A 23,299-nucleotide genomic window follows, 5' to 3' on the forward strand; every position below is an offset into this window, starting at 1 on the left:
TACAATCCACATTGATAGACAACCTGCATGAATATAGGGTTCAGAGCCCAGAGACCTCTTGAGTCTTGCCTCTGGAAGAAGGAGCAGGGCCAGGCTCAGGTGGACTGTTCTGAAGGCTTTCAAATCCCCTTCCTTGGAGGAAAAGCCAGGCATGGTGATTAATTCTATGTAACACTGGCAAATGCAAGATGAAACAAGCTTATCAGGCACTTTAACAAACGTGAGTCAGCTGCTATTATTCCCATTTTACAGATGAAGAAACTGAGACTCAGGAAGTTGAGGTCACTTGCCCAGGGCTTTCCAGTTCCCCAGACAGTGATTGGGAAGCATTTGAAAGAGAGCATCTGGGGAGATAGGCAGTTGAGCTCACTGACACATGCCCCCTCCCCCCATCCTGGCCCCCATCTCACCATGTACTGGAGGATATCTAGAAACCCAACTGCAGGCCATCTGGCTTAGTCTGGGGACATCAGATGTCAGACTGAGCAACTCAGAGATCCCTCCCTCTTTGGACTGAATCCCCTTATTCTGCAGGTGGGTGAGGGAAGGACAGGAGCACCCTACTCTCTGATCCCAGAAAGAAACGTGAAACTTCAGATACCCCAGCAGATCCCCTCTTGAACATCCCAGCACTGAGGCAGTGGGCTGTTTTTACTCTATCAATGGAAATGAGGGCTGGGTCTACCCTGGGGGCTTCACACTGGGACAAGACAGAGGCCAGACACATTCCCACCACTGGATCTCCACCTTCACAGCCCCTCATAGTCTCTGAACTATGCACAGCTTCTCTTCCCCCTCCACACCTTCTTTCTGTTCTTCCCTCTCCCCAGTTCTCTCCATAATATATTTGAAATATATCCAATATGAAAATATATATATTATTTACTGTTTCACAGTGTTCTCACTGGGATAATCCTGTGGACAGGGGAGCCTGGAGGGCTATAGTCCATGGGGTCACAGAGTCAGACATGACTGGGTGACTAATGCACACACACATTTACTATTTCATATACGCACATCACAAAATACCAACCTGATGGCCACATCTGAACCATAGAGATGCTTTATTTATGCCACCTATAATGTTTTAAGAAAGCTTGAATGTTCTGCCCATATGAAAGTTTGCAGATTTCCTGTAAAAAAAATACAGATTTCTACCTTCTCTTACATCATCAGAAAGCTGGCAGTTCTGAGCTCAAATTCTCACATAGCAACAGTTGGCTAAAATTAAAGAACATCTTCCTCATTGGGTTGGGATATTTTCCCATGGTGTTTTCCCCTAAAAGTAGCTTCCTTCATTCATTTCACTACGTGGCTTCCTGGGTGTATATTTCTGTGCTATGAACTCAAAAATTCCCATTATATGGAGAAAAAACTGAGGCACCAAGAGCTTAACTTGCCAAGGTCACTAGTAGGGGACATCCCTAGGGTCTTCACTGATGACTGCCCTTCAGAAATTCCCAAGGGAATAAAAGAAGGCCCTTCAACCCACCGCATTCTCCACCTTTCACAATCCTCTTGTGCCTATCCTAGAGCTACAGAAGATCCAGGGTGATGAAAGATGAACCCAGGCGCCTGATCCTCTGCCCTCAACACAAACAAGCTCACCTCCCCTGCAGGTGGCTTGTGGAGGTGGAGCTACCACCAGGGCAGGCGAGGACAGCTCTAAGGCCGACACTGTCCATACACAGCCTCACAGTGCCAAGCCACCCCAGCAGCGGGGCCTCCGAACTGACAGCACAGAGTCTTTTACTCAAGATTTACTCACAGTCCTACTCGTCAAGGGTGAGAGCCTTCTGAGCTGGAGGTGAGCACAGCTGCCCCTCACACACATATACAGTACATGCACAAATGTACACACCACAAACACACATGCACACACATGCAAACATACACATGCGTACAAAATCACACATAAATACACGTACACATCACTTCAGTTTAGCTCAGTCGCATCCGACTCTTTGCAACCCCATGGACTGTCGCCCGCCAGGCTCCTTTGTCCATGCGATTCTCCAGGCAAGAATACTGGAGTGGGTAGCCATTCCCTTCTCCAGGGGATCTTCACATAGACAAATATACACACACACACACATACACATACACACACACACATATACACATACACAAGAACTCTTAGAGAGTGAGGAGGTGAGCAGTAAGAGGCTGGAGGGAAGAAAGGAAAGAAAGGAAGGGAGGGGTAAAACTTTTTAAATTACCATATGCTGAGTATCTGCTCTGTGCCAGGCATTATGCTGTGTTTTCCATGCTTTATGTTCTTCAATCCTCTCAACAGCCCTTAAAAAGTGGGTTTATCTTACTTAATCTTTTCATATGGAGAAACAGAAGCTTAGAGAGATTGGACAACTAGCCCCAGGTCTCACAGCCATGATAGTTTGCAACACAGCTGAGGTTTGAACGAAATTCTCCTTAAGTGCCAGTCTCTGTGCTAAACCTTGAGAATACAGAAGTGGGAAAACATTCCTGGTACCTACCTTCACTGGGTTCCTTCAGGTGGGGAGGAAGGGCAAACATTATACAAAAAAAAGTCACACAAATAACCACATGAACACAGATGTGGCAGGTCCGATAAAATTAAAGCACAGAACATCATGTATGGCTTTAGTTTAAACTTAGGGGTGAAGGAAGGCCTCCCTGCGAGAGTAACTACCCTCCAGCCAGGTTGCCCCAGGTATGGTTAAGCACCTTCCATCATCACCCTCCTGGGATAAAAGAGGGGATGGAGCTCCTACAACCTCACATCAGTAACAGTTTTAGAGACAATCTACCTAATCTTACATAACGGTTTGGGATTCCAACTGTTGGGCTCTTGTTGCATTGAAAGTCTGCTTAGCCTGGCCCATTCTGAGACTCCTCATACCTGAAGCCTACCTCTGTGCAAGGATTTAAGCAGAAAGGACATCACTACCTCAGTGTCAGTCAGGCAGTCAGTTCAGTTGCTCAGTCGTGTCCAACTCTTTGCAGCCCCATGGACTGCAGCACGCCAGGCTTCCCTGTCCATCACAAACTCCTGGAGCTTGCTCAAACTCATGTCCATCAGGTTGGTGATGCCATCCAACCATCTCATCCTCTGTCATCCCCTTCTCCTCCCGCCTTCAATCTTTCCCAGCATCAGGGTCTTTTCCAGTGAGTCAGTGCTTCACATCAGGTGGCCAAAGTTTTGGAGCTTCAGGTTCAGCATCAGTCCTTCCAATGAATATTCAGGATTGATTCTTTCACTTGACATCTGGTAATGAAATGGACCCCCTTCTAACTAAACAAGACCCCAGCTGGTCCTTGGAAACTGAGGACTTCTTCCTGAAAATATAAGTGGGGACTCAAGTGATTGAAGGGAAAAAATAAAGAAGCATTGAGCCTATTGTCCCTCAGCCTGGTCAAACGGCTTCAAATGAGTTTCCAGAATGTTCTCTGGGCTTCCCAAAGAAAAGTTGCATCATTCTTTACCTTCCTCAACTGGAGCTCCCACACTTAGCTAAACTCTTTCCCAGCAAGGCTGCTCACAAAAATCCTCACCAGTATGTTGGAAAGAGAATGAGTTTGGTATCAGATAAACCTGATTTTGAAGCCCACTGGCTGATAACCATGGATACTTTTCTCAATTGCTATCAGAATCCATGTTTCTTAATACTAGCATCTTCATAGGCTGCTTTGGAAGGATACTGTAGTAGGCTCCTGGAACTGTCATAACATAACCATAGACTGGGTACCTTAAAACAACAGAAATTTATTCTCTCACAGTTCCAGAGGCCAGGAGTCCAAAATTAGGATGTTGTCAGGGTTGAGCTCTCTTTTATGGTTTTCTTCTTGCTTCTGTTGGTTGCTGTCATTCCTTGACATCCCTTGGCTTGTAGCTGCATTGGAGGATAAAGAAAATGACATATGCAGGGAACAGGTATGTTGTATACAGTCAGCTAACTTTATTTGCATCTGAATCTGAATCTGAGTTTATTGTGCCCAGTTTTGAAGTCCTTTTCTTTCTTTCACCACTCAGTCAATAGTCATCATGCGTGCATGTGTGTGTTCTAAGTCGCTTCAGTCATATTTAACTCTTTGCAACCCTATGGACTGTAGTCCACCAGGCTCCTCTGTCCATAGGAATTCTCCAGGCAAGAATACAGGAGTTGGTTGCCATGGATCTTCTGAACCCAAGGATCAAACCTGTGTCTCCTGTGGCTCCTGCCTTGCGGGTGGATTCTTTACTGCTGAGCCACTGGGGAAGCCCCAATAGTCATCATATCAAATCATAAATATGGCCATTTCATTCTCTATGTTTATAGTCCTCTATGGCTCCCCAGTGCCCTTAATAAAAAAGTATATCTCTAGAATAGCCTATAAACCCATTAACTGCCTCAGTCTGATCTCCTCCTCCTCTTCCATTTCCCCCTATTCCAAACCATTCATCAGTCTGTGAAAACTTCATGCATATTCACTCTCTCAAATCATGCCCTTTTTTTCTATCTCTAAAACCCAACTCCACTCCCTTTTCCACTAGAGAAGCATTTCTTCTCCTTGTTCAAGACTTGTTCTGCATTCTGTTGTTTGTGAATCTTTCCCAGAAACCCCTGAACAAAGATCAACCCCCCCACCTATGAGTTCCCACAGAGTTCTCCCGTGACTCCTTTTCGATTTGCCCAGACCGCATTGCCATTTTTACTGCCTTTATGTTCTCCAGCATAAGCACCGTAAGCTCCTTGAGGACAAGGGTCTTATTCACTCTTATCCCCAGATCCAGCCCAACTGATCATGCTGTTGTTTAGCTGCAAGTCATGCCCAACTCTTTGCGATCCCAGGGACTGTAGCTTGCCAGGCTCCTCTGTTCATGGGATTTCCCAGGCAAGAATGCTGGAACAGGTGACCATTTCCTTCTCCAGGGGATCTTCCTGACCCAGGGACCGAACCCGCGATTCCTGCACTGGCAGGCGGATTCTTTACCACTGAGCCACCAGGAAAGCCACCAACTGATCACAGACCTCAGTATGCACATGCTAAAGTAGACTTCATATCTGAACAGGATCTGAGGACCCCCAAATGCCCCACGGGTGGAAAAAGAAACCACCAAACCCTTTCTGATATCTGTGAAAGAGATCTGAATCTGAAACTCAGGAGACCAGATTTCTCCCTCCTACATTTTCCTCCTCTTGAAAACTTTAGCAAACCTCTTAACCTCATGAAGCCTCAATGTCTTCATTTGCCATCCTGAAGTAACACATGTACTAGGCAGGGCTAGGCATGTTTAGACATGCCACCTGTTTTAATCTCTACAGCAATCCAGGGATATAGGCATCTGATTTCCATTTTAAAGAGGAAGAAACTGAGGTCCAGAGAGTTAAAATAATTTTCCCACTTTCCACAGCTAGTAAGCAGCAGAGGTGGGATTCAGAGTTCCAAGCCCCCAATTCCAGAGATTTCACTTATTCATTTATTGCTTCATTCCAAAAAGTTACTGAGCATCTACTACACACCAGGGCGGCAGAGGATGAGACGGTTGGACAGCCTCGCGGATTCAATGACCATGAACTTGAGTGAACTCCAGAAGACAGGTGAGGGACAGGGAGGCCTGGCCGTGCTGCAGTCCATGGGCTCACAGAGTCGGAGGCGACCTAGGGACTCAACAACAGCACACACCAGACGCGGCTCTAGATGCTGGCGACACAGCAGTCACTAAAACAGGCAAACATCGCCATGATCAGAGCACTTAGATTTCCACTCGGTCAGGCTGTCCTTCTGAAACTGGTCGCACCAAGGAAAGGAGGCAACAGGACCGCAGTGACCCAGATCAGCCCCTGGGCATGCACACCGTCTTCAGAAGGAGGGCGGAGGAAGACTCGGGTAAGACGCTAGCCCCGCCCACAGGCGAGAGACGGAGCCAGATAAAAATCCCCTGGGAAGGGTAGGTGGAGTTCTTCTGAGCCTGCAGTTGTGCGGGCCAGGGCAGAGAGAAGGGACAACCTGAAAATGGCAGGTCACAAATCTGCTCTCCTGCCACCTGGAGAGCGCCCCCCGCCCCCCGCCCGCCGCCACAGTCCTGTCCTCAGCCATGTACAGAGCAATCGGTCAAGTTTATGATGCTCCCCGTGCAGGTGGCAGACCTACCATCATCCGTAATGGGTTGTTGTTTTTATTTTCCATTTATAGGAGAGCCTGAGTTACTAACTGCGGTCACCACGGCCATTAAACTGCTCCAGGGTCGTAGATTTACATATTGGCCACGTGACCTGCAACAAGCTTTGCGGGGACGTGGGGGGAGGAGTTTGTTTACAGTCTAATTAGAGCTGGTGATTGATACACAGGGACAAAGGAGAGCAGCCTCATCAACCCCTAGAAGCCCAGGAAACGCTCGCTCACAGTGCACTCCTGAAAGATAACCACGGTGGAGCGGCAGGCCGGGTGCGCTGAAAGGAAGGACCACAGGTAAGGAAAAGGATCCAGAACAGGTGGACACACTCCCCCAGCTGGACTGGCCAGGGAGAGCTGGGAAGTGGGTGGAGAGAAGCTCGGAGGTCCTTCACTCCTCTCCTCCACCGTATCCAATTAATGTAGTAATTAAGTCTATTACCTGAACAAAGGTTGCCGACAACCAGTTAATAACACGCTGCAGCCGCCACAGCTTTCAACCTGAGATCTCAAAACACGTTATAAATAATTAAATGCTATTATTTAGTGATTTGTGTAATCAAAGAACTTTACAACCATCTTTTTTTTTTTTTTTTTCTTTTGCTGCACACAACTCAGTACCATGCTCCACAGTGAGGAAAATTGATACATAGAAAGATGCCAGGTGACCTGGTTTAGATCACCTAACACCTCACTCAGCAGGCTCTTGGTGCTCACCACCTTCAAAAAGCAGGGAGGGAGATCCAGCAGGGCAAAGCAGCCACTTCCAGTCCTGGCCTCTGCCATGAACCTCCTTTCAGCATCTGAACCCTCCAACTTGAACAGGGTCACAGAATGTACCCCTTTTTCATGTGGGTTAGTAGAGGGACAGGCTTTGATTATTACAAGCAAAGTACATGATTCCACTGAGTATTCAGACGCTACTTAGTTGCTGCCTCCTGAAAGCTATCATTTTCTGTATCCTGTGAGTGCTGTGCATTAGAAGCTAAATTCACACATGTGTGTAGGACCTCAGATTTAAAGAGATGTTTCCTCATTGTCTGCTGACAGAGCTGTAGACTCCAAGCCAGGATCCACTCAAGTCAAGGGCTGTAGGAAACCAAGAACATCATATTTATGCAGGTGTGGACATAAATCATCGTGGCCCCTATGCCCTGCACAGGCCAAGGTCCAGGGTGAGCACTAATAATTAAGGACCCTGCAGTTGGTCTTGGACTGACCTCTGCCGGGATACGGTTCTTACAGGTCAATTTTTTGGTTACTTATCGATCTCCTCCATCAGCCTGAGCTCCTTTGCTCAGGATCTTTCCTACAGTTCCTTAAAACTCTGAATAATTCTATGTAGTAGATTTGGCTATACCCATTTTACAGATGTGGAAACTGAGGTTTGGATTTTTTTTTTTAACCCAAAACTACATAGATGATAAATGCCATAATCGTGATGAGACTTAGTTTCTCTGATCCTAAGTTGCACATTTTTCTTACAGTCCCCCAGTTAATCTACCATGCAGTCCATCTAACTAATTCAAACTTCCAAGCCAGTGCTCTGGGAATTCAAGGCCACATCCTTAGAGTACAGAGCAAAAAGAAGAGTTGGAAAATACCCATCTCAGACACCCAAGCCAGAATATTAGGCAAGGGGAGGAGAAACTCTTATTATCAGCATGACTGCCAACAGAAAATTAATAACTAGATTATGCCAGATTTCTTCACTGCCTTGAGGACATTTAGCTGTATCTTTGCACATAAGTGAAATTGCAGCAGATCTTAGCCAATCATCTTGTCTGTAAGGATGAGGCAATCCTGCCTTGTCTGTGATCTATACCTCGTTTTCATTCATCAGATTTTTATTGGGTACCACTTTTGTGCCAAACCCTGTGCTGGATATCAGGATGACACAGACGACTGAGACAGTCCCCACCCTTGGGAAATTCCCAGTCCAGAGAAGCCATAGCATGCAGCTCCCGGGGGAGAGTGCAGGGACAGGTGGAGCAAAGCAGGGAAATGGTACAAGTTGAGGCAAACCCGTCATAACTGCAGTGGAGATGAAGCGAGCTACTTATTCTGAGGCTACGAAGCAGAATAAAGGAAACTAGGAGGGCTTAAATTTCTCTTTTCCCTCCTTGGCGTCTGGGATACCACCATTAAAATCTTTCCATGAGTAGCAATCCTCATGGATGGAAGGCTAACCAAGACTCTGGCCTTCATGGCAAGTCATTTTGGCATCATCCACCTCCTCCTTGCCAGAGTGGGCACTTCTGTTTATCCCCCCATGATGATGTCCTCCCTGGGTTGGGAGGACCCCATTCCCACCAAGGGTACACTTGGGCAACTCATCAAACAAGAGGCATTCCCCTCTTAAAGCAGTCATACAGCATCCTCCCTGGGGTCTTGGGGACTTGGGCACAGGTCCTTCTGAGGCTAAATTGGCTGATAGCCCAATCTCACCTGCCCTGAACACTCCTCCTGGATGGCTGGAAGCTCACCTACCTCAGAATAAGTCCATTAATTTATTTAACCTACAAAAATCCAAATTAAAGAGATTGACAGCAGCGTTTGACAATCGTATCCAAGAGTCTTCATGCTGGTGCACTGGAGTCTTGCCCAGTGGTACCAGAAGGCAGCTCAAGGTTTTACGCAAATTAGAGTCCTTGAAATTACCCTAGAGAGGCCAGAACGCTTCAGATATGAGCACCACGTCATCTGACCCTTCGACCCTCACAACCTCTGAGGCAACTAAATGGGTTGACATCCAATAATTGCCGGAATGTTGAGCCATGGAGACCCTGGGGAAATAGAGTTGAGATGTAGTGGACAGTGGAGACACTCACCCAGCTCCTTTCAGAGCCAAACCTTTGTTCATTGGTTTACAATGTATGGTTGGCCACCATCACTCCTCTGCAATGGCAGTTGAGAGGATTAGAATCAGCACCTACTTTTATGGCAGGCATACACTGGTATAGACAGAAGAGCAGCGTACTTAAAGGCTGCCAGTCTTGCCAGCCATTAGCTGGGCCTTGAGAGGGACAGTAAGCCTCCAAAGAAGGCAATTCTTAACAAGCAACCATTGGTGTAAATAATGGGGTGAGACCCTGAACTGGGCCTTGGGAAGCAGATGAAGGGCTCATCGCAAGTGGGAGGGAACCAAAGCTATACTAGCAGGTCATCATAGGAAAGGAGCGTGAAAAATACAGAGAACCCAGAACTAGCACATTCCATGAAATCCGAAAGCCTTCAGAAAGGAGGAAACTTTTGAGGTGGGCTTTGAAGCCTAAGTGGAAGATCCCTGGGTAAATGTGAAGAGAACCTTCAAAAAGGCAGCAATAATGTAATGCCCCAAAGCCATAGACCATGGAGTCAGACTTTGTGGGATTATACATTAAGCTAGTTTCTGCCGTGGTAACCCAAGGATTCCTCTAATCTCTCTATGTCTCAGTTTCCCCATCTGCAAAATACAATTGTTCTGATTATCAAATCAGGCCATGTATGGCAAAGCACCAGATACAGTACCTGGGAAGTGGCAGGTGTCCAAGACATGTCAGCTCTTGCCATTTTGTGCAGAAGGAGAAGTGAGCAAGTCGATGCAGTTTAGGGCTTTGGAACAAAATGAAGGACGGTAACTGCCCAGCTTAGGATTTGAGTATGTATCCCATAATTGATGGGAAAAACCAAGTGGCTTCTGACCTGGAATACATCATGCTGGAATAGACTGGAGACCATGGGCTTAGGTGCCAGCAAACCAGAGAGGAGCCATTGACCTTGGGGCTTGTAAACAAGGATGGAGAGAGAAGGAGGTGGGAATGATACTGAAGATCTGATTTGGGTGACTGTGGTGGTCAGTTTTAATGTCCACTTGGCTAGGCTACTGTCCTCCAAGTCATTCAGTCACACACTAATCTAGGAGTGCTGGGAAGGTATTTGTAGATGTGATTAAAGTCCATAAGCAGTTTCCTTTAAGGAGATTTTCCTGTATAATTGAGTGGCCCTGATTCAATCAACTGAAAGATTTCAAAAGCAGAGCTACTGCTTCCCTGAAGAGAAATTATGCTTGTGGACAGAAGCTATGAAATTAAAAGATGCTTACTCCTTGGAAGAAAACCTATGACCAACCTAGATAGCATATTAAAAAGCAGAGACATTACTTTGCCAACAAAGGTCCGTCTAGTCAAAACTATGGTTTTTCCAGTGGTCATGTATGGATGTGCGAGTTGGACTATAAAGAAAGCTGAGCACCAAAGAATTGATGCTTTTGAACTGCGTTGTTGGAGAAGACTCTTGAGAGTCCATTGGACTTCAAGGAGATCCAACCAGTCCATTCTAAAGGAGATCAGTCCTGGGTGTTCTTTAGAAGGTCTGATGTTGAAGCTGAAACTCCAATACTTTGGCCACCTGATGCAAAGAACTGACTCATTTGAAAAGACCCTGATGCTGGGAAAGATTGAAGGCAGGAGGAGAAGGGGAGGACAGAGGATGAGATGGTTGGAAGGCATCACCAACTCAATGGACATGAGTTTGGATAAACTCTAGGAGTTGGTGATGGACAGGGAAGCCTGGTGTGCTGCGGTCCATGGGGTCGCAAAGAGTCTGACACGACTGAGTAACTGAACTGAACTGAACTGCTTCCCTGAAGAAGAAATTCTTCTTGTGGACAGAAGCTATAGCTCACACTCAAGAGCTCCAGCCTCCCCTGTGGATTTTGGGCTTGCCAAGCCAGGTCTCACCGTCTAAACAGTCAACGCCTCACAATAAATATTAATGCATATTTCCAACTACTTCTATTTCCCCAGTTAAAGTCTGACTTATATAGTAACTGATTAAAAGTAAGGGTAAAAGAAACCACATCAGTCCTAGAGATTCCTCACAAAGCCTTGGACATACGGTTCCTGCCGCATCCTTGTGCCAAAGTCTGTAAAAATCTCCCTTTTATGCGGCTACCTTTTCTGGACAAGGCAGCATTCCTGCCTCAGTTGGCAACTCTACAGAGCAGATCGCTGCAGTTTAGGCTTATCGACTCTGACATATGAATAGTGTGCTCCTGGGTTGGGTTTTTGGGTTTTGTTTTGTTCCTAACATATATAGTTTTATACAGTTTCTTTTATGTTAGACTAGCTCTTTGATCTCCCCAGGAAAAATGTCTGCCCCCCTGGAGTTTCTTTTAATCTACAAAAATCACTGACCACAGCTGCGGACCAGGAAGGGTTCTGCAAAGAGACACGCTAAGCAGAGTAAGTGTGGACACAGAGAGAGAACTGAGGACAGCAGTGTGTCTCTTTGAGGTCCCTGCAGTACATGTTGGGAATTCTCCGAGGGCCTCCCAAGCCCTGCATTCCAGGATGTGTGGTTAATGGACAGGGAGGGGAAATACAGACTCTGATCCCTGTGCTAGGCTTATCTCAGATGCCTGCTGCTCTAAATCCTGGCAATAGCCTAGGTGGGTAAAGACCCTGATCTCTTTTGAGGAATTGAGGAAACCGAGGCTCAGAAGGTATCTGAGGTTGAGTTCCCTGGAAGCCCACTCTGAGACAAAGGTTCCTTTTATTCTGATGCAATTTCAAGCTTATAGAAAAATTGCAATAGCAGTATAAGACCCTCCTATATATCCTTCGGGCCTTCCTGGTGGCTCAGACAGTAAAGAATCTGCCTGCAATGCAGGAGACCCAGGTTCAGTCCCTGGGTTGGGACGATCCCCCTGGAGAAGGACATAGCAACCCACTCCAGTATTCTTGTCTGGAGAATCTCATGGACAGAGGAGCCTGGAGGGCTACACTCCATGGGGTCACAGAGAGTCGGACACAACTGAATTGACTTAGCATGCACACAAACAAATCAGCTCTAGCTCTTCACGGACATGAGCTGAGAGAGGGAGTTCCTGCAGCCAGAGGGCACATGTCCTTGATTGGCTGGTGTGTACAAAAACAGTAGAGGGATCTGGGGAAATAAAATTGGTGCCTGACAGTATATGCTTCAAAAGTCTTGGTTTAAAAAAAAAAAAAAAAGTCTTGGTTTACCCAGGATCATCCTTGCAATTCAGAGGATGCGGGTTCAATTCCTGATCAGGGAACAAAGATCCTACATGCTGCAGAGCCACTAAGCAACTACTGAGCACCTCAACTACTGAGCTGGAGCTCTCTGGCACCCACGTGCCACAACTAGAGCATCCATGGGCCACAGTGAAGATCCCATGTACTGCATCTAAGACCTGACTCAGTTAAATAAATAAATAAAATATTTTTTAAAAAATTTCACACAGCTGATAAGGGACAGAGCTGGAATCCCAGCAAGTTCCATGCCATGGATCCAAGCTCCATCACTTTTCTAGAGAATTAAATCACTCAGAAGCCTTTGATATTCCTATGGCTCAAAGAGAAATGAGGTCAAATGTCATTATTTTGCTGGAGAAATGGTATTTTTTTTTTAAATCTTTTAAAGCAGAGTCACACTGTGTCTGCATTTTGGATTCTATGTGTTTGGCTTTTATTTTCTTACTTTTTTCCATTATTTTAAAATATACCAGGTGCACAGGATAATTAATTACAGAAATGACCAAGATTCCGAACATGCATGTGTCCACGGGGTATTCAGGTGGAAGGATAGCAGTGTCTGAGAGCTTGGGCCTTAGTGCCAGATTAACTATGCCAGTCACCCACGTATCGACTCTGAGTTCTGCTCAGCATCTGCGAGAGGTAATAACAGTGCCAGTGCAGGAGGCTGGTTGAGAATTAGATGAGGCAAAGTTTATATAAAGCTCTTCATATAGTACCAACACATGGTGAGTCCTTTATAGATGTTAAACTGCTTTATTAATACCCTTGATTTACCCACAGGTTGTAGCAGGTATGCCCTACCCTCATCTAATTCCCCTCTGTCCCCTCCCGCCTCCAGAGTCTGACACCCAAAATAATAATAATGTCTACTGTTTATTGAGCACTTACTGTATGCCAAGTTAGTTTTGCTTTTCAAACTTTATCTCACTAAAGCCTCCAACTAAACATCGTTAAGCCCTCCAATTAAACATCATTAAACATCAGTAAATGGGTTTACTGAAGAAAAAGAGCTGCAGAAAGATGGTCCAAAGAGTTAATATGTGGCGGAGATGGATCTTGAACCCAGCCAGTATAGTGTATAAAATGTTTGTTAACAGACTCTCCACTGAAGCTCTGCCATCAGGTCATAGGACTGACAATGACCACAGACCCAGGACAAATGGCCGTTCATGCATCTGCCACTCAGAAGAGCGCGAGCCTCACAGAGTTTCAGAGGTGAGTTAGAAGAAGCAAAGTCAAGACTGAAAACAGCTGGGTTTGGATTTCCTGGAAAGCCTGGGCTGGAGGCCAAGACCAAATCCAGGGATGAAATTTTCATGTCCAGGTTAGGGGCCAACAAGACCCTAACACAGTGAGCTGCCGAGGGATCAGGTCTAGGAGCCAAGCAGGTCCCAGCAGGGCCCAGGGGTGGAGGACAGCCATCTGGGAGACCTGGATATCTAAAAGCTCATGAGTATTTCTTCATGCAATCAATTCCACTTGGGAAATGGGGTATTTCCTGCTATATCAGTAAACAAGGATGTCACTGTCATCCGTGATTCCGGCCCTCCAAATGTGAATTTCTGAGCCCCAAGAGCACCCAGGAAGAACAATACCTGTAATCCAGCAGCTGCTCCCTGTGGGTGAGCACTGAGGGAAAATGCAGGATACTGGCCCCAGATTGCTGAGATGCATATGGAGGGAATGATTTCAGTGAGCCCAGACTCTTGCATCTTTTCATACATAGAAAAGAGCTAAATTCCTTAACTTGATATAGCTTGTTTTCTATAATTCACAAACATACTTTTGATGTTTAGACTACTTGCCCTTTGTTGCAAACTTCTATATAACGTGACCACCCCTCCACATCCTCTGAACAATTCTCTTGGGGGTACTTGAGATGCTGTCTCCTGGCCTAGAAGTCCTAAAAAATTCCCGCCGAATAAAACATAACTCTCAATTTTTAGGTTGTGACCATTTCTTAAGTCAACACTTGTATTTATTATGTGTCAGATACTATCTAGGGCAGGGAAAATAGCAAGAATGGCATCAGACAGAAATCTTTGTCCTGGTGGAGTTTGCACGCTAGCAGGGATGGATAGACAGGCAGACAATTAAATGTATGGGGCTTCCCTGGTGGTCCAGTGGTTAGGACTCCACACTTCCACAACAGGAACACCGGTTCTATTCCTGGATGGGGAACTAGGATTCTGTATGTTATGCAGCACAGCAAAGAAAGGAAGCAACTTAAAACCTACTTTACAAAATGTATATTATAAAATAGGAGACACAGGAGATGCAGGGTTGATCCCTGGGTCGGGCCAAGCTCCTGAAGGAGGGCATGGCAACCCACTCCAGTATTCTTGCCTGGAGAATCCCATGGACAGAGGCTACAGTCCCTAGGGTTGCAAAGAGTTGGACATGACTGATGTGACTGAGCATGTATGCATATTATAAAATAGAAAGTTTTAAGTACTAGGAATAAATAATGCAAGAAAGGTAGGGAACACGCTGTGAAGAGTGTGTCCTGATCATAGTAGCCATGAAGTACAGTGTTATGATTCCCAGTGTATGAAAGGGGGAGAGTCTCTTAATTTGTCCTGTTAGTTCAGCAACCTTTTAGGAGAGTTCTCTGTCTTTAGTATGAGGAATCAATAAACCAAATTCATGTATTAACCCAGGCTGGTTCCACCTGATTTCTAATGGGGACCCTGGTAGGAATCTGGACAGCCAAAAATATCCAACAAGGTCTTCTTCTCTGTGGGTACAAAGACTGGAAAGCAGGTAGATAGAAGTATAGAGTTCCACCTAAGTCAACAGGATGTAAGCCAACATCTTGGACTCTTTGTGATGGCAGATGTATCCCAGGTTCTAATCCCATCTTGCAGGAGGCATGCTGGTCAGGGGACCAGAGACAGAAGCTGAGATGTGAAGATGGTCAAACCGATTGAGGCAAGGAATGTCAAGGGCTTCCTGTGGCCCCACTGGGAGCCCATCGGCAACACGAATGACTCCCGCCATGTGCAGCTCCTGAATTCTTCCAGCCCTTCTGCAACATGTATCATCGGGTACTCTTAGCCCAAGGCTTTGCATAGTTCTCAAGTGTAGAACCTAACCTCATTCTTCTCCAGGCTGGATCTGTTCAACCATCAGGCCCACCCTGTTGAATACCACTTTGACCCTCCAAGATATGGTTCCAGAGGCACCCGCAGGATTCCAGGTTTTGTCTCAGAAGCACGTGATGGATTTTCCCTCTGCTATCCCTTTCTTGTCCCCAGTAGTCTCGTGGACTGACTTCTGGATGAGCACCTCCTAAGTACCAGGTACTGTGATCATGTAACCCTAGAACGCCTCTGCGAAGGACTGACATTGTCTGTGTTATAGATGAAGCAATTGAAGTTCCAAGACAATAGAAAACTCGTGAAAAAACCATGCATGCAGGATCCCGGCCTAGGTTCATGGCATGCCATCACATACTCACTCCAGTTCAGGAAGCCCCCAGCCTGTGTTTCTCTGCTGTAAAATGGATTCAATCATGCCGATCTCATACAATTGCTGTGAAATTTCAATGAGAATCCCATAAAGCCCTCAGCACAGCACCTGGACAATGAGTGGGTGCTGGCTGACAGTAGCAAGAAAAGAGGCATCCCCTCCTAGCCCTCCTAAGAAATTACTGCTCATTGCCTTGAGGGAAGAAACAGGGCAGGAAGGAAACGGATGCTGAGCATCCTTAGGAATATTCGGTTTCTTCTCCCTATATGAACTAAGTTGCTCCCCAATTCCTGAGCCCTCGTGGCTCTGATCAGGCAGGCACTTGTAGGTGAGAATCCAGGCTGCACAAAAGCCTGAAGCATTTGTTCGAGAATTAAAAAGTCAGCCTGTGTGCCCCCCCCATTAAATTCCCTGTGGGTGAGCTGGTTAACAGTGGGGCCTCACGCGATAAGCCATTAATCTCCGTGTGTAATGCAAGTGCCGTACAACTTACTTCAACCCTAATCTCCCATGAGTTACAGCCTCTTCTGTGATTCATAAAACAAATCAGTCACACCTCCCAGGCTCTCATCTATTTATTACTGCTTTTTAAATGCTCAGAGAGGGAGAAGCTGGAGGATGTTATTCATCCCTTCCCCAGCCCAGCTGACCTGCAAGGAAATGGACTCGACACCCTTCCTCGGGTCACAAACCAAGGTCAGTTGAATTCTGAGGCTTATAAGGAGCTGATGGTTTTGCATCCATCCAATAGGAACGACCTGGGCCTCCCAGATGTTACAGTGGTAAAGAATCCACCTGCCAATGCAGTAGACATGGTTTCAATCCCTGGGTTGGGAAGATCCCCTGGAAGAGGAAATGGCCACCCATTCCAGTACTCTTGTCCGGAAAATCCCATGGACAGAGGAGCCTGGTAGGCTGCAGTTCATGGGGTCGCTAAGAGTCGGGCACGACTGAGTGACTTCACTTTCACTTTTCACTTTCATGCATTAGAGAAGGAAATGGCAACCCACTCCAGTATTCTTACCTGGAGAATCCCAGGGACAGAGGAGCCAGTGGGCTGCCATCTATGGGGTCGCACAGAGTCCGACACAACTGAAGCGACTTAGCAGTAGCAGCAGCAACCCTATTGCTAACCATAGGGGCTGGAAGCATAGTTCTGACTAAGTGGCAAGCCTGGTCATCACTGACTTAATCCTGGAAGGCTTGTCAGTGTTTTGGGTTTAAATGACAGCCACAAATTCTTTGACAATCTTCCTACTGAGAGGTAGGTCCTTGCAATCAGAGTGGTCTCTGATTTCTCTCTCCTTGAATCAGAGTGGACTTGTGACTATTTCAATCAATAGCATATGGCGACTGGACTTCCCTGCTGGTCCCATGGTTAAGAGTCTGCCTCTCAGTGCAGGGGACGTGAGTTCAGTCCCTGGTCGGGAAACTAAGATCCCATACGCCACATGCCACAGGGCAACTAAACCCATGCACTGCAACAAAAGATGTCCCAACTAGGACCCGATGCAGCCTAAATAAATTAATTAATTTAAAAAAATAGAGTATGGCGAGCATAATGCTATGTGACTTTCAAAGCTTGTCATTTCCATCTCATTCTCTGGAACTCTATATTATCATGTAAGGTATCATGAAAATAAAGAAGTGAAAGCGTTAGTCGCTCATTCGTGTCCAGCTCTTTGCGACCCCATGGACTGTAGCCCACCAGGCTCCTCTGTCCCTGGAATTGTCCAGGCAAGAATACTGGAGTGGGTTTCCATTCCCTTCTCCAGGGGATCTTCCTGACCCAGGGACCAGACCTGTGGCTTCCACATTGCAGGCAGATTACTGTCTAAGCTTCCAAGGAAGCTCCATAAGACATCGTGCCAGAGTGGAAGTGTGCCACCCAAATTGAGTCCAGCTTCCAGCCATCCCTGCCAAGGCACCAGATCCGTGAGTGAAACCAGTCATGGATTCCCACTCCCCAGTCTCCTGCCCTCAAAGTCCTCCAGCCCTTTGCGTCTTCCCACTGACCCAGGTCCTACAAGATAGATGATACCGACCCCACTTCACAGAAGAGCATTTGATGGTTCCAAATGCAAGGCCACACAGCAAACCAGTGTCTATGGGGAAATTGATCCAAACCCCACGTGCATGTTCCTCTGCCCACCTGACTGCAAAACAGCTTTGCCTGAGTCCTCTGAGTCTTGAAGTCACTCACCTGAACTTTTCCAAGCAGTTTAGGTATTTGGCTTTAACTGCTTGAGTATTTCAGCTATTTTGCCTAGCTTTCTTGATATTTTAGCAATTTTTACCTAAATCATCTGTTGAAATTTGCTTCTTGGTAGTGCAGAGCTGTAGCTTCTTGACCCCCCAGTTCAGGAGTTAGACAGGGATGGACACTCCACAGGCTACACCCACTGGATAACTTCCATAGGAGATACCTGAGCCCAGGTGGGACTCTCACCTCTTGGTTGCATGAGCCCTGGAGAGCATAGCTCATTTCCTATAAGGTCGGCTCTCAGACCCAAGAGATGGTCTGTTGGGTTTAACTTCCTGGGTCTTCCCACAGAGAAGTTGCTCAAATATAGGTCTTTGCAAAATCAGGTGGCCTTCTCAGATGGTAAAGAACCTGCCTACAATGCAGGAACTTCAGGTTCAATCCCTGAGTCAGGAAGATCCCCTGGAGAAAGGAATAGCTATCCACTCCAGTATTCTTGCATGGAGAGTTTCATGGACAGAGAAGCCTGGCGGGCTACAATCCACAGAGTCACAGAGAGACACAATTGAGCGACTACCACTACGACTACAGGGTAAAATCCTCGCAAATAGAGGCCTTGGGCAGGGACATCGGGTGGGCAGCAGCCTTCAAAGTGGAAGAGGAGACAGCAAAGCAGGAGCGTGGAAAGGTGGGATGGTGTGGACCCTAGCCATTAGACAATACTATCAGCCCGATTTAGCCATCCCTCTCCCCTGATTAAAACTCTCTAGGAAAGAAAAAAAAAAACTTCTCTAAGGATTTCCCTGGTGGCCCAGTGGCTCAGACTTTGCATTCCCAAGGCAGGGTGCCCGGGTTTGATCCCCGATCAGGGTACCAGATCCCACATGCCACAAATAAAGATCCCGCTTGCTACAATGAACATCAATGATCTGGCACGCTGCAATTAAGATGTGGCACAGCCAAATAAGTTTTTTTTTTTTTTTAAGTTAATAAATAGACCTCACCATTAAAAAAAAAAAAAAAAAAGCTCTCTAATAGTATTCTCCCATGCTGGGGGGAAAAGTCCCTCCTTTAGTTTAGCAGAAACGGTCAAACTTGGATCCCCTGTAGGACTCTAGCCCTAGAGTTTCTGACTTGGTCCACCTGCACGGGTGCCCAAGAACATGCATTTCTAACAAGTCCCCAGGTGATGCTGATGGTGCCGATCCAAAGGCCTAAGGATCCAGGATAGTTTGTGTTATGCTCACTTGTCTCTACCTAACTCTGGTTCTCTGTACCCAAGCCACAAAGAGTCCCATTGGGATCTCCAAACCCACCAGATGGCTTCTTGCTTTCTGAGCCTTATCACGCAGAATGTCCCTCTATCTGACCCTCTTCTCCAGCCATGGACCCCTTTCCATCCTCCAGGTCTGGTTAGTACCATTCCCTGAAACACCTCTTCCCCCACCCCTGACCCCCAGGATGCTCTCAGTGCTGCCTTCTGTCAACGTTTCCTGTCCTTCTGCTTCTTCTCATCATCCAGTGTGCGCTGGGAATCCATGGCTCTGTTTGTTTGTTGGCCTATCTCTGTGAATGCGTGCCAGAGTTTTCCATCTCCACCTTTAGACTGCAGGCTCCCTCCTACCAGACTCTGTCTTGATCACCCTGTGACCCTAGCACACAGCTCAGTGCCTGTCACATAGCAGGTGATCCGAAAATGTGTGTTAAATGGCTGCATCCCCTGGGGTCACACTTATGACAACCCTGTGAGAAAGGGAATATCAAATCCATGTCAGATGATGAAAAGAGGACCAAAGAGGTGAAGTCACAGGTCCAAGGTCAAACAGCCAGGTACTGAACCCAAGTCTAGGGACTCCCAAAGTCTTAACCAACACTCTCTGCATGTCTTGGTGAAAGATGGGGAGAGGGTGAGCAGGAAAGTCATCTGGCTGTGAGGTGTTGAAGCAGGGACAGGCTGCAGAGGGGCGGGCTGAAGGAGCCTGGCTAGGGAGGCAGGTGGGGAAGTCAGCTGGGAGACACAGGCCTCCCCAGTGGAGTTCAGGAAACACTGCCCGGGAGCCCCGGGTGGTTGCAATTCTGCCTCCAGACACAAAGGCATTCCCACCCCCAACCCCATCAGACTCTTTTTCTGGGCTCTCATTGGTCTGGGCAGTAGGTGGAGCGGGCCAGGGACATTGCGAGGGGGCAAGGCTCAGGGCAAAGGCCAATGCAGGGCATGAACAGGGGAGGGTGGAGCTGAGCAGGCTGGGAACCAGGAACAGAAGAGGACATCACTGTGGCTCAGTCTGTTTTCGAAAGTTTCCACACGGTCAAAGGGCTTCAGCTCCGTGGCAGGGGTTTCACTGCCAGTTATGCAATGACCATCCCAAGGTTGCTGCAGAGGGCTGGGTTCTAAGGGTCAGGCCCCTTTGGGACCATGACCTGGCCTCATGCCCTCACTGTGTGGGTCTAGGCAGCAGTTGTGAAATGCCAGGTAGTCTCCTGGGGACCCTAGGAAGGAGGGACTCCCCTACTGAAACTCCCCATGGTGGGGAAGGGAGGGAGGGAAGAAAGCATGGCTTCAACCACTGGCCCCCCAGGCTGAGCACAGCCCACATGGGGACAAGAATAGCAGAAATGGAGTCCCAGGACATGAGCTTCAGGGGAAACGAGGCTTCCCAGAGGGTCTGGACTGATGCACAGGTAATCCCTAGGACCTCCCAAGAGGGTAGATGGTCCCAGAGAGTAATGCCTGACTCAAAAGCATCATGCCCCCTCTCCCTTCCCTCTCTAGACCGATTCAGAAGCCAGGCCTGCAGACTAGGGCCCAGGGGCTCCAGCCTAAAGGTGCAAAGGAGCTTTGAAAAGACATTGCTTATCCTGTGTGTGCACATGTGTGTGTGTTCACATGCTCACATGCATAGGAGTCTCCTTGTGTGAAAGTACATGTGAAGTAGAAAGTGTGTGATGTAGAAAGTACACATGATGTGGAAAGTGTGTGAAGTGGAAAGTACACGTGTTGGGAAAGTGAAAGGTGGAGGATGGGACAAAAATCTCAGCCAGTTAAGGTCCAAGTAGACACCAGTAGTGGCCACTAAGAAGCAAAGACCAATTAAAATCTATCAGAAATCAGCCCACGGATATTTATTGAATGTTGTTTTTGTTATTTTAGTCACTAAGTCGTGTCTGACTCTTTGAGACCCCATGGACTGTAGCCTGCCAGGCTCCTCTGTCCATGGGATTTCCCAGGCAAGAATACCAGAGTAGGTTGCCATTGCCTCCTCCAGAGGATCTTACCAACCCAGGGATCTAAGTTGGCTCACCTACATTAGCAGGCAGAATCTTTACCACTGAGCCACCAGGAAAGCCCCTAATGAATGTTACCAGTTGCCAATCCCTGGGGACCCAGTGGGAAATGGAACAGATGTGAGGTTCTGCCTTCTTGAGGCTTAAAGCACAGAGGAAAGAGGTGATGAACGTGTGTAGATGAAATAGCTGATAGAGGGTGATGAGGTAGATAAAGGGAAGGAACAGGACACTTTTGGAACGCATTCCAGAGGATTTCTCCAGTGTGGGGCATCAGGACGGTCTCCCTGAGAAGGTGAGATGTAAGAGGACAACTAAATGATGACTAGAAAGTTACTAGGAAAGTGGAGGGGACACAGAACAGAGGGGCTGAAGATGCTCTGATGGAGCATCAAGCGCAAGAGAGAGCAGGAGACTGCCCAAGATGCAGCCAAGACAAATTAGAAACTCTCCGAGAAATAATAGTCATCATTATGACACTAAAGCACATCCTCAAACTAGTTTCACAAAATGTTACCTTAATTATATCTACCTTAATGGACAGATAAAAACGGTTTGTGATTAGTGTTGTAATTGTTTATGTGAAAAGTGATGCTCCTTCGAGATCTAAAGCCTGTGGTCCTGTAGACGATTTATGAGAATGGAGATGGTTCTGCCCCTACTAAAACACGTCGCCCAAAAGAGCTGTTACATTGTCATGCCTTGTGTTCACCTTTTCTCGTAGGTTCTGCAAAGGTAAATTTGACCCTCATCATCCTGGATTGAAGGCCAAAAAATTACAAAGCGCTTTTACTCTGTGATTCTATTGTTTATCATAGAAACGAACACGTGCATGCATGCTAAGTCACTTCATTGTGTCTGACTCTGGGTCGCTATGGGCTGTAGCCCACCAGTCTCCTCTGCTCATGGGATTCTCCAGGCAAGAATACTGGAAAGAGTTGCCGTGCCCTCCTCCAGGGGAGCTTCCTGACCCAGGGATCGAATCTGTGTCTCCTATGTCTCCTTACTTTCTCTAAGACTCAGTCTTTAGAAGGAGGGTGGGGACCTCCCTGATGATCCAGTGGTTAAGACACCACACTTCCCTGTGGGTTCCATCCCTAGTCAGGGAACTAAGATCCCACATGCTGTGCAGCACAGCCAAAAATAAGGAAAGGAAGGAAACAAGTGAAATAAAAGGAGAGTGATAACAGGACCCACTTCACAGAGTTGTTATGAAAATCTAGAAAGCTCAGACACGCAAAGTATATAACACAGTGCTTGGCACATAGAAAGCACTCAATACATGCTGCATGCCATGTGCATTGATGGCATCCCTGACTGGCACGATCAATTACCGTGAACTTCGTAGCCTAAACAATATGTATGTATTGTAGTTGTGGGGGGTAGAAGTCTGACAATGGGCTGTAGTCAAGGTGTCTACAGGGCTGTGCTCTTTTTTATGCACTCAAGGGGAGAATCCCTTTTCCTGGTTGTTCCAGCTTCTGGAAGCCACCTGTATTCTTAGTATCCTTAATCATGTATTTTTAATCATGGCCCTTGTTTCCATCTTCAAAGCCAGCAATGTTGCCTCTCTCTGACCATTCCTCCCCATCACATCTATCCCTGACCACAGTCAAAAGAGTTTCTCCAATTTTAAGGATTATGTGATTACCTTGGGCCCACTTGGATATTGGGGGATAATCTCCCCATCTCAAAGTCATTAACTTTAATCACATCTGCAAATTCCCTTTTGTCCTATAAAGTAACATGTCCACAAGTTCTGAGGCTTAGGACATGGACCTCTTTAGAGGGTCATTCTTCTGCCTACCATGCATATTTATATTACCTGCAAAGGTTTTTGGTAAAAAAAAAGAAAATGAATTTGAAGTTATTCCTCATAACCTTATACGTTGATTCTTCTTCCTGTGTCTTCTCCCACTTTCTTGTATGTTTTGGCAAATGAGTTTCCCACAATATCAAGTATACATCGATTTTACAGTTACTTGAGAGTCTTGGGAGCCCCCAATCCCCCTGACTTTGGGAGACTCCCCCATCCAACATCATGAAAATAAATCCACATCCTACACTGAGTAGAATTTTTCTATAACTATAGGAGTTGACTTGGATTAAACTAGTTTCCATAATGATATGCTTTATGTACATTTAATTAAACACTCATTCT

Source organism: Bos indicus, chromosome 13 (genome assembly GCF_029378745.1).
Source record: "Bos indicus isolate NIAB-ARS_2022 breed Sahiwal x Tharparkar chromosome 13, NIAB-ARS_B.indTharparkar_mat_pri_1.0, whole genome shotgun sequence".
Taxonomy (NCBI): Eukaryota; Metazoa; Chordata; class Mammalia; order Artiodactyla; family Bovidae; genus Bos; species Bos indicus.